Genomic DNA, 12,204 nt, shown 5'->3' with positions numbered 1-12,204 from the left:
CCCAACGGGGTACTTAGCTTTAGAAGTCTTCGAAGTAGTATTCGGTAGAAGTAATCTCTGGATCCGACCGACCGGCACTTGCGAACAGCTTCTGCTTCGGGCGCCACGCGGCAAGAAAGACTGAGGAAAATGGCGTCGGCTGATGCCTTTATACCCGAAGACCAACAGAGATGACGTCGGGTGGAGTGCGACATCAGCCGAAGCCGGACCCGGACTTTGGAATCCGGCCGACTGAAGGGCTGCCTGACGACAGGACAACCCACTTGTTATGACTGCAGATGCATCCATGAAGGACATCTCAGATACTCTTCTTGCTGAGGTTATGGCCAGAAGGAAGGCAGTCTTGCAAGACAGGAACTGTAGATCTGCAGATGCTGCTGGTTCAAAGGGAGGCAGTGTTAGTTTTTCCAACAGGAAATTAAGGTCCCAAAGTAGGTAGAGGTGGTTTCCTTGAAGGATTGATGTTTTTTTATTCCTCTTAGAAACTGTCTTAGGAGAGGATGAGAGAAGACAGGTGGATCAGTATTGTATTCGGCTGAAATTGCTGAAGCATGAATCTTAATGGAAGAGTAAGACAGAGCATTGTGGAACATTTCTGCCAAATATTCCAAGATATGTGCCATGTTCATCACTGTCGCATCTTGGCCCTTTGTGTTCCATATGTGAAATCTTTTCCATTTTGCTGAATGTCTTTCTTGTGGAAGGCCGGCGAGCTTCCATAATGATATCCTTCACTCTCTGGGATAGCTTATCCTGAGGAGGAGTCAAGGTATTTTCCAGGCTGTTAGTTGCAAGGTTTTCAGGTTGGAATGCAGAGTTTTGAAATTGTTCTGTGTCAGTAGAAGAGGCCATAGAGGAAAAGGCCATGGTTTCATATGTGACATGGTCTTTATCAGTGGGTACCAGTGCTGTCTTGGCCAGTGCGGAGCTATCAGAATCACTTTTGGCTGCTCTGTTCTGATCTTCAGTAAAACCTTGGTCATTAATGGGAGAGGTGGAAATGCATACACTGTTAGAGCTCTCCAGCTGAAGGAGAGGGTGTCCACTTTCCATGCTTGTGGGTGGTATGTCCTTGTGTAGAATGTCTTCAGTTGATGATTGTGGGGGGAGGCGAACAGATCTATGTCCGGCCTTTCCCATGATTGTGTTATGAGTAGGAAGATGTCTGGGTGCAGCATACATTCGTGTGCATCCAAGATATTTCTGCTTAGGCTGTCCGTCAGTATATTGTCTTTCCCTGGCACAAACTGGGACTGCAGCTGTATATTGAGTTTCAAGGAAAGTTCCCATAGATTCATCGCCAGTCTGCAAAGAGGGTAGGAATGGGTGCCTCCTTGCTTACGTGCCACATAACTGTGGTGTTGTCTGTCCTTATTAGTAGGTGGCCTTGATGCAGAAAAGGTTTGAAGGCCTCGATTGCATGTATCACTGCCAGCATTTCCTTTTGGTTTATGTGCATGCGTAGCTCCCTTTGTGACCATAGTCCTTGGATACATCTACCCTCCATGTGTGCTCCCCAACCTTGGTCTGAAGCGTCCGTAGTAATGGTTTGGCTGGCTCTTGGCTTGCTGAAGGGCAGCCCCCTGTTCGACTGGCAGGCTTAAGCCCACCACAGAAATTCCTTTTGGAGGCATGGAATGAGTGGGATCAAAGTTTCTAAGCTGTGACTGTGCTGAGTCCATAAACTCCCTAGGTACCATTGTAGTTTTCTCATATGCAGTCTTGCTTGTGGAATCAGAAGAATGCAAGATGCCATGTAACCCAGGGCCTGCAGGATTTTCCTTGCAGTCAGCTGTTTGTCTTGTCAGATTCTTGAAGTAATCCGGTTGTTGTCTGTTTTTCTTCTGTGAGAAAGGCCATTTGGGTGATTGTTTCTAGATCCGCACCCAGAAAAGTTATTCTTTGGGATGGAACAAGTCTTGATTTGTGAATGTTGACTGTATATCCCAACGCCTGTAGTAGGTGGATGGCATAATCCAATTCCTTTACCAAAGTTTGTTGGCTGTCCGCTTGTATAAGGCAGTCGTCCAGATATGGGTATATTTGAATCCCCTGAAGTCTGCAGTGTGCAATCACTGGTGCCAGGCATTTCGTGAATACTCTGGGTGCAGTGGATAAGCCAAAGGGCAATGCTGAGAACTGATAATGCTCTGACCCTGCAAGAAATCTGAGGTGTCTTCTGCAACTTTGTCTGATAGGGACATGCAGGTATGCCTCCTTGAGGTCTAGAGTCACCAGCCAGGACCCCTTGCCCAGCATGGGAAGGAGTTGCTGTAAAGTCAGCATTTTGAATTTTGGCACAATGAGATAAGTATTTAGTGCGGACAAGTCGAGAATAGGCCTCCATTGATTTTCTTTTCTTGGAACAAGGAATAGTCTGGAATAAAATCCTTGGCCTTGCTCTGAAAGAGGAACCTTTTCTATAGCCTTCATTTGTATTAAGTTGGAGATTTGTTTCAAAGCCTCTGTCCTTTGATTTGGTGGCTGGTCTGGCATGCCTTTTCTTTTTGGCAGTGTGTGGAAATGGAACCTGTATCCTTTGTCTATTATTTGCAGTGTCCATGTGTCCCTTGTAATGCTGTGCCAATTTTTTGAGAATAAAGAAAGCTTTCCGCCCAAAGGCGCTTCTAACTGAGCCCTGGTCGGCGGAGCCAAAGCAAAGTCATTGAGTCTGTCCTTGTGTAGCAGTTGAAGGTCCTGCACTACCTCTCTGGTTGGGAGGCTGCCATTGGCTGCCTCTGTAGGAGCCTCTAGCTTCCCCTCTACCTCTGGCCGCCTGTTTCTGCCTCTCTGAAATCTTTCTGAGTCCGGAAAGGACCAATTCTTGGTAGGCCAATTTCTGCTGAATCTTGGTGGTTGGACTTGCAGAAAATCTTTGACTGTTTGCACAAATTTTGCCTTTTCTTCAAATTTCTTTAAGTCCTCTTGAGCCGTGGAACCAAATAATTTTTGCTTTTCCAGAGGAGCATCCAGAAGCTTAGCTTTAACATGGTCTGGCAGAGAGTGTTCCTTCAGCCAGGCATGCCTACGTAAGACTGCACCTGTCATAGCTGACCTACATGAAGCTTCCAATGCATCATAACCACACTGCAAGAAATGGTTACTAACCTGCTGGGAGTTATGTACCACATCCTGAAGGGATTTGCGATCAAGGGGTTCAGATGAAGACAGTTTCTTATGCAATTCATCTAACAAATACTCTTGGTACTGTATCATATGAAATTGACAATTTAATGCCCTCATAGAAAGAGTTGCAGAAGTATACACTTTTTTTACCCCATCTCTCTAAAGCTCTGGACTCCCTTTCAGAGGTTAGAGGATTTCTAGCAGTGGCAGCTGCAACCCCTTTAGGGCCCTGGGAAATAGTTTCTGGATCAGCAGAGTGGTCCTTGTACAGATGAAGATGTGAGTCCGGGACCCTGTAGTACCTATCAGGTTTGGCAGGAGCCGGAGGGAGAGAATCAGGGGCTGTACTAGAGTCAGAGTACACATCATCAATGACATTTAAAACAGGAGGTATAGCTAAAGGTCTATGCTGAGGCAAATGTAAAAAGGTCCTTAATCTTTTCCTGGAATCAGAGAATTCTTGACCCTGCCATTGAAAATGCTCTCTTAGTGTGTAGGGTCTCTCCAAAGGAAAACTCTTCAGCAGGGGAGGCCGAGGGAATAGATTCTTCAGCATCAGAATCCTCGTAGGCCGAATAAGCCGCCTCCTGGAGGTCTGAAAGAGCAGAGCCATCAGAGGCCTCATCTGATGAGTGGGGATCAGAGGGCTCAACCCTGGGCCTTTTGTCTGGAGGAGGTTGCAAGCCCCTAATTAAGGAGATAAGATCCTCTGCTAAACTTAGAATTTGTGAACCAGAGGAAGGTCCCTGAGGGGTAACCTTGGGAGGTAAAGCTTTTGAGAGTTTAGCAGTTTTAGCCCTAGAGAATGCTTTAATAGACATGGATGCAGGAGGCCTGGCTGCACCACGTGCTGGAGTAGACTTGTCTAAAGGAATGATGTCGGAAGGTTCCAGGACACCAGTTTCAGTAGGTAATTCAATAACCGACTCGGCCGGGGCTTCCGGGGCCGAGGTAGTCGGTTGCGCGGTTTCGGTAATCGGTGGTACCAAGGACTCTGTTGCAGCCGAGACCGAGACACTCGCGGTAGGCCCGGCCGTGGTTTCAGCCAAAACCACGGTCCGCGTGTGTCGGTCCTTGTCTTTCCGTTTCTTAACTAAATGTGAAGTCGGAGTCTCCGACGGCATCTTGTAAGCAAAACTAGCCCCAAAGAATTCCTCTGCAAACTCCGACCAATGTCTAAGCGTTCGTCGGTTGAAGGAAGCACAGGCTGAACAGGCCGAGACGTCGTGGTCTGGGCCTAGACGGGAGGCAGTAAGAGTGGAAATCCTTATGAGGTATTTGTTTCCCACAAGTTGAGCAATTAACTTTATCTGACATCGGCTGAGGCAAGAAAGAGTCCCTAACGGGGTACTTAGCTTTTTGAAGTCTTCGGTAGCTGAATTACAGGAGCTGGCTGACCGGCACTTGCGAACTGCTTCTGCTTCGGGCATCACGTGGCAAGAAAGACTGAGGAAGATGGCGTCGGCTGATGCTTTTATACCCCAGACGCTCTTACGTTGGGTAAAGTGCGACATCAGCCGACGCCAGACCCAGACTTTGGAATCCGGCCGACCGAAGGGCTGCCTGAGGCAGGACAACCCATACGTGATGACTGCAGATGCATCCTTGAAGGACATCAGTTATATACAAGGTTACACCTCCAACAAAAAAGCAAATACACCAGAAAGCTTTAAGCATAGTAAACAAGATTAGAGATACAGTCAATAGAAGTCTGGGGTTTGGAGGGAGGGTAACCAGGACTGCAACAGTGAATACACGAACATCTACATTTATGGTAAGTGTACACAACTGTACTATGTTCTTCATGTTTCACTGTTGCTGTCATCACATTTGGGTAGATTCCCAAAACTAAGGATGAGAGGAGGTAATTAGATAACATTAGGACTAGCTATACGGCCCTGCAAGACTGCAGTGGCAAAGCCAGCTCTGGATTTAGAAAAAAATTGTCAAGTGGTAATGCTTGGTGAAGGTATGTACCTAACTCCAGGTAGCAGCTTCTAGGATGTCCCTGGTAGGGACACTTCTGAGAAAGGCCGCAGAGGTAGATGCAGCCCTGGTTGAATCCCCTGTGGGTTAGGTTTTCCATGGTATTTATAGCAGAAATTAATGCAATGGCTTATCCACTTAGAAACGGTTTGCTTTGAAATGGCCTTCCCCTCTGCCCCTGCGGCAAATGCAACCAGCAGCTGTTCAGATTTCCTGAGAGGCTTAGCCTTGTCCAAATAAAATCTAAGTTTGTTGTGCACGTCCAAGAAGTGCAGTACTCGTTCCCCTTTGCTCTATGGGTTAGAAAAGAAGGTTGGCAAATGAATTGAGTGATTAAGGGCCACACTGGATATACCACCTTGGCATAAGGGAAGGATTGGTCCTGAGGGACACCCTGTCCGCATGAAAGATGATGAACTGCTCCACTGCCATGGGGGCCTGTAATTCAGACACCCTTCTTGCTGAAGTGATGGCTAGAAGGAAGGCTGTTTTCCAAGAAAGGAATTTCAACTCTGCACTTGCAGCTGGCTCAAAGGGAGGTAGAGTGAGCTTTTCCAATACAAAGTTAAGGTCCGAGGCTGGAGTAGGGGCTCTCCTTGGTGGTCTTAGGTTTTTGGCCCCCCCTGAGGAATTGCTTCAGCAGTGGATGAGAGAAGAGGGGTGGCGCTGTATTGTAATGTGCTGAAATGGCCAAGCATGAATTTTGATGGAAGGAAAGGAAAGGCCCTTGTGAAGCATCTCAGTTAAGTATTGAAGAATATGAGGTAAATTGGGCACAGCTGTGCCCATCCCATGAGTTTGGCTCCTGGAACAGAATATTTTAAAAATTTTCAGCATAGGATTTTCTAGTACTAGGCCTCCTTGCCTCCAGAATGACATCCATCACTTGCTTACTGAGGGATGGTAAAGGAGAGATCAGGTAATTTGCCAGGCTGTAAGATTCATGGTCTGAAGTTGTGGGTGCAGAATCTGGCCCTCCTGCTGGGACAGCAGGGCAGGGGTCTGAGGCAGGTGCCATGGTGCCAGCAGTGACACACTGCGCAAGAGGGGGTACCTGTGTTGGTGTGGCCAGTCTGGTGCAATCAGTATTGCCCTTGACTTGTCCTGTTTGACCTTTAGTAGCACTTTGGAGAGGAGAGGCAGAGGGGGAAAGGGAAACTTTTTCCAGGTGAAGGACAGGGCATCCACTTTCCAAGCTTGTTTGTGGGGAGTCCTTGTGCAGAATTTGTCCAATTGGTAGTTCTGAGGGGAGGCAAACAGGTCTATCTCTGCGCTCCCCCATTTCTTTCTCAACATGTTGAATATATTTGGTTCTAGTTTCCACTTGTGTGGGTCCATGAAATTTCTGCTTAGGATGTCTGCCAGTGTACTTAGCTTTACTGGAAGGAATTGAGCTTGTAAATGCACTTAGGTTCATAGGTTCATACTAGGCTATCTGCCCTAGGGCATTTATAAGCCTAGCCAGAGTGTGTGTGGCTTTCACCACCCCTTAGGATGAGAATACTATACCCATTAGTTTGCTGTGCCTCTGTCCAGCAGTGACACAGAGATGATTCCCGGGGTAAACCTACGATCTCCCATCCACTCGTCAAGATTTCTCTTGAACAGAGTCAGTGAGGGGCTCTGCGTCACATGGACTGGGATTCCGTTCCATAGTGTAGGGAGTCTCTGGGTGATGAATCTGTCCCTCCAGCACGTCCTATTTATATCCGTGTTGAGGTTTAAGTCTCTTGCTCTCGTGGCTCTGGTGGATTTGGATTTTTTGAGGTGGAGCATGTCCATTAATTCCGGGTTGGACATGGCCTTGTATGTCAGGCACAGATCACCTCTGAGCAGACGGTATGCGACTGAATAGAGCTGGAGTTTCTTCAGTCGGGCATGGTATGACATATGTTTGAGCCCCTTTATCCTTTTGGTGAGGAACTTTTGGGGTCTTTCCAACTGCTGCAGGTGTCGGGTAAGGTACATTCAATGGGGCTGTACTCAATCATTGGTCTGATAAGTGAAGAGTACAGGGTACAATGACCTCTCCTGATCTGGATGTGAATCCTTCATGATCAGGTGGGCAATGTAGAAGGTCTTCCTAACCACTTTGGCAATGTGAGTGTCAAAAGAGAGGTTACTGTCAACTTGGGTCCCCAGGTCCCTGATAACTTCTTCCGTGTTTAATGGATTACCACCTATGTGGTAATTAGGGTTACCTTGTTTTTCCCAAAGGGTATGACTATACATTTTTGGCATTTAGCTTAAGGCCATGGCTCTGGCACCAGTTATCCATTTCTATGAGACCTCTCTGGAGGATGTCTGTGTCTGATGGAGTGTCAATTATGGTGCCCAGTTTGCAGTCATCTGCAAATTTTGTCAGCCACAATCCCCCTATGTTTGCCTGCACTTCAGAAAAATAAATGCCGAACAAGAGGGGCCCAGGACTGAGCCCTGTGGGACACCACTCGTGACCGGCTTAGAGTCTGACATGGCACCAGCAATTCTAACCCTGTGTGTTCTGTCCTTGAGCCAGTTTGCAACCCATCTTGTGACATATGGGTTTACATCTAAGCTGGTGAGCTTTTCTATGATGCCCGAGTGGGGTATTGTGTCGAACGCTTTTGCTAGGTCAAGGTAGGCTGTGTGAACTGCCTTACCCTCATCAATGGCCTTAGTGACTGTTTCGAAAAAGTCGACCAAGTTCAAGAGGCAGGATCTGCCCTTGACAAAGCCAAATTGGGTAGGATCCAGTGTCTGTAGGTCCCCTATGTCTTTATTTATGAGTTCCATTATGATCCTCTCCATAGCTTTGCAGACAAGGCTCGTCAAGCATATGGGGCGGTAATTTCCAGGGTCTGTAGAAGCACCGCCTTTGTGGAGTGGGACCACAGTTGCCGTACGCCATTCTTTGGGTACGTATCCTGTAGTAAGGCTATTAAACAGCAGCCTTATGTGTGGGTTTAGTTCCTCATTGAGTTCGTGTAGCGCACAGCCGGGGACACCGTCCGGTCCCATTGATGCTGTGTTTTTTGCTTTAGAGAGAGCAGCTCTCACCTGGGCATCTGAGATGTTTGGGAGGCTAGACTCTGGTGGGATAGATATTTCTCCTTTGGGGGAGGAGGGAGAAATTTGCACTGAACCTGTCTGCCAGTATGTTGGCAATTTCTGTGGGTTCAGTGATTTTTTTATCATTTTGGACTAATTCTGAGCATATCTGGGAGTTTCCACCCAAGTTTCTAACATAGCTAAAGAAGGCCTTATGATTGTCTTTTGTGTCATTAGCGATTTTTCTCTCAAAGTTGGCCTTGGATGATTTTATGAGTGATCGTAGTTTTTGCTAGTATTGATCAGAGATGCCTTCCCTTTTAGGGATTTTGCTCTGTCATGTAGTAGCTTTCTCCTCTTGTTGTAGAGTTTGTTTATGGCTGGGGTCCACCAGACCGGCCTGCCTTTGGTGGAAAGGGTCTTGATTTTATTAGGGATTGCTTGATCCATACATTCCTGGAGGTGCTCGTAGAAGGCATTTGTAAGGGTTTCAGCAGCGTGGGTTGTGGTTTCCACTGGCTCGGGGCCTTGAAGGATACCACTCCAGTCTTAAGAAGTGTGAAGTTTGCTTTTGAGAAGTTCTTCACTGTGGTCTTTTGCTGGGGTGGGGCGGGATGTGGATCTCCAATGAGATTAATTTATGGTCTGATCTCACCAATGAGGGATATACTTGCGGTGTGGAGCATTTTGACCCCATGTTTGTGATGATCAGGTCTAGTATATTTTCTCCTCTTGTGGGAATGGTGACTAGTTGTTCCATAGCATTTGAGTTTATGAACTCCAGGAACCTTTGGGCTAGGGTGTTGGGGCTTGAGTAATGTTCCCAGTCTATGTTTGGGTAGTTGAAGTCACCCAATATGATGGTGTTTGGAGAGACATTCATACTCTCCAGTGTCTTCAGGAAGGCTGTGTGGGTTTCCTGAGTTTGAGAAGGTGGTCTGTAGCATGCTACAAACTGTAGGGCAGTTTTACCTATGGTTAATTGCACCTGGATGGTCTCCGATGCTTCGTGCGTTGCCACTAACCTGGAGGTGTGGGTATCCTTTATGAATATGAATACTCCCCCTCCTTTTGTGGTTCGGTCAGGATTTTGGGGCCGGAACACATGATATGAGGTATAAACTGATAGTGCTGGGGTGCTCTCAGGAGCCTTGAACCAGGTTTCAGTCACAGCACAGACATCGATGTTCTCCATACTGAGGAGGGCTTCGACGGAGTGCATCTTGAGGTTTAGACTTCTGGCATTGAGCAGTATTACCCTTAGTTTTTCTCCATTTTTGTTTTCTAGGGCGGTAGGTTTATCATTTGAGCCTTGCCTAAAAAAGGCACTATAGGGGTGGCAAGAGCCTTTGCCAATATCCGGAAGCCCAGGGGTGATAGGTGCAAGCCGCCCTTGAAACAGCGTGGCTTGTCAAGCATGTCATCCCAGGCAGACAGACATTGGATCCCCTTAGAATGACACCAGTAATTAAGCCAATTATTAAAGCTGATCATTTTGTCTCTGTATTGTGGCATCATTCTTGGTGAGGGTAGGATACTGCTCAGGGTCAGGGTCATACCGGCCAGGGCTACATAATCTGAGAGCTCCTCTATGTCTCTTTTCATGTAGTCCAGGGAGGTACGTCTCAGGTCGTTCACACCGGCATGGACAATGACTGAGTCATACTTGTACTTGCTGTGGAGTGACCTGAGTGCTTGTGTTATGTGGCGGATTCTAGCGCCTGACAGGCAGCTTACTGTGATCTTTTTCTTATTCAGTCTGGTGAGTGAGACGTCAGTGTGTCTGACTATGTAGTCACCTATAACAAGTGTGTCTGGCATTGTGTTTGGCCTTAAGGGCTGTGACTGTTTAGCACACTGACTTTGAGAACTATGTGTTGCATGTCTTATGCCTTGAGGTGGCAGTTGCTTGGGTGTCTGCTTTGGAGGCCTCTGTAGTTTTGGTAGATTTTTGATCAGTGCCTCCGAGTATGTCTGTGTGTTTATGTGTTTGTTTTGCAGTTGTGATAGTTCTATGTGAAAAGTACAGTTTTGTACCTACCATAAATGTAGATGTTCGAAGATCCACATTGCTGCAGTCCTTACTTATGGGTAGTCCGCTGTCCTCGGTCGGCCCGAATACCAAAGTATTAGGCTGACGTCGGTCATGGGCGCACAGCCCTGACATCAGAGCGTCAGGGTATAAAAGCGCATGACCGACGTCATATCCTCAGTCTTTTCTTGCCCCAGATGTCAGAAGGCCCTAAAAGAAAGGCCACAGCCAAAAAAAAAAAAACAGAGTACCTTCCCAAAAGATATGCCCAACTACAGCCATAACCCAAACCATATAACCATGCTAAGCTACAGAGGAGAAGGAGGGAGGGAAAATTGGACTGCAGCAATGTGGATCTTCGAACATCTACATTTATGGTAGGTACAAAACTGTACTATGTTCTTCATCTCACATTGCTGCAGTCCTTACTTATGGGTAGAATCCCAAAGCAACGGGAAAGGGAGGTTGGCAAAATCATAAAGCATTAGGGGCTGCTAAAATGCCCTGTAATATTGCAGTGGCAAATCCAGCCCTAGACTTAGAATAAAGAGGAAGGTGGTAATGTTTAGAAAAAGTATGTACTGAACTCCAAGTGGCTGCTTCCAAGATATCCTTCGTAGCTACCCCCCTTAGAAAGGCAGTAGAAGTTGCAGTAGCTCTAGTGAAATGAGGTCTGATTCCAGCCGGAATCTCCTTACCATAATGGGAATAACAAAAAGAAATACAAAACCCAATCCATTTAGAAATAGTTTGTTTTGAAACAGGTCTACCCTGTGAACCCAAAGCAAAAGAAACAAACAACTGCCGAGACTGTCTGAACTCCCTGGTTCTGCTCAAATAATAACGCAACTGCCTGTGAATATCTAAAGTATGCAAAATCTTCTCCCCTTTATTCTGAGGATTTGCATAAAAAGTAGGCAAATGAATAGTTTGGTTTAAGGCCACACTCGAAACCAGTTTAGGCATAAAGGAAGGATTAGTACGCAAAGATACCCTATACTTATGAAAAATCAAGAAAGGCTCCACTGCCATAAGGGCCTGTAATTCAGAAACCCTTCTTGCAGAAGTAATGGCCAACAAAAAAGCAGTTTTCCATGACAAATACTTTAACTCGGCAGTAGCTGCAGGCTCAAAAGGTTGTAGAGTAAGCTTTTCCAACACAAAATTGAGATCCCAAGCAGGAGTAGGAGCTCTACGTGGGGGTCTTATGTTCTTTGCCTCTCTGAGAAACTGCTTAAACAAAGGATGAGAGAATAAAGGAGGGTCACAGTCATAATTAGCCGAAATGGCCGCAGCATGAACCTTTATGGAGGAGAAGGACAAACCTTTATCCAATAACTCAGTAAGATATAGTAAAGAAGCACTCAAATTAGGCTTTGAAACATTAAAGTCCTTCCCTTTGCTCCAAATAAAAAATCTCCTCCATTTATCAGCATAAACTTTCCTTGTGCTAGGCCTCCTGGCCTCCAAAATAACATTCAAAACTTGTTGTGGAAGCTGAGAACCTCCAGAGTCTAAAACAGAATATGCCAGGCTGTTAGGTGCAGAGACTGAATTCTGACATTGAGAAAGCGATTGCCCTCCTGAGACAAAAGGTGCGGAATCAAAGGCAGAGGCCATGGAGGCTCCCGGACCAAACTCCTCAGTAGCGGGTACCAGTGTTGTCCAGGCCAATCCGGAGCTATCAGGATCATGGATGGCTTGTCTTGTCTGGCCTTCAAGAGAACCTTGGGCAGAAGAGGTAGAGGTGGAAAGGCATATACATGAAGATTGTTCCAACTGAATGACAGAGCGTCCACCTTCCAAGCTGTGGGATGAAACCTTTTTGTGCAAAACTTTGGCAACTGGTAATTTAGTGGAGAAGCGAACAGATCTATGTCTGGAGTTCCCCATGACACTGTCAACTTTTGAAATACCTGAGGATCCAATTTCCACTCGTGAGAATCCACTATTTGTCTGCTCAATACATCTGCTAAGGAGTTCTGTGCTCCTGGTAGAAATCTTGCCTGAAGATTGAGGTTGTAACTGAG

General features: G+C 46.5%; 1 protein-coding gene across 1 annotated transcript in view; it reads right to left on the bottom strand.

Moving 5' to 3' along the window:
- MED13 (mediator complex subunit 13) overlaps positions 1 to 12,204 on the bottom strand; it is a 3,555,174-nt gene that overhangs the window by 2,384,936 nt on the left and 1,158,034 nt on the right. The window lies entirely within an intron of this gene.

The sequence above is a fragment of the Protopterus annectens genome, chromosome 13.part0 (genome assembly GCF_019279795.1).
Source record: "Protopterus annectens isolate FY-2018-M chromosome 13.part0, PAN1.0, whole genome shotgun sequence".
Taxonomy (NCBI): Eukaryota; Metazoa; Chordata; order Ceratodontiformes; family Protopteridae; genus Protopterus; species Protopterus annectens.
The sequence above is the reverse complement of the archived record's forward strand: the minus strand, read 5'-3'. Positions and strand labels throughout refer to the sequence as shown.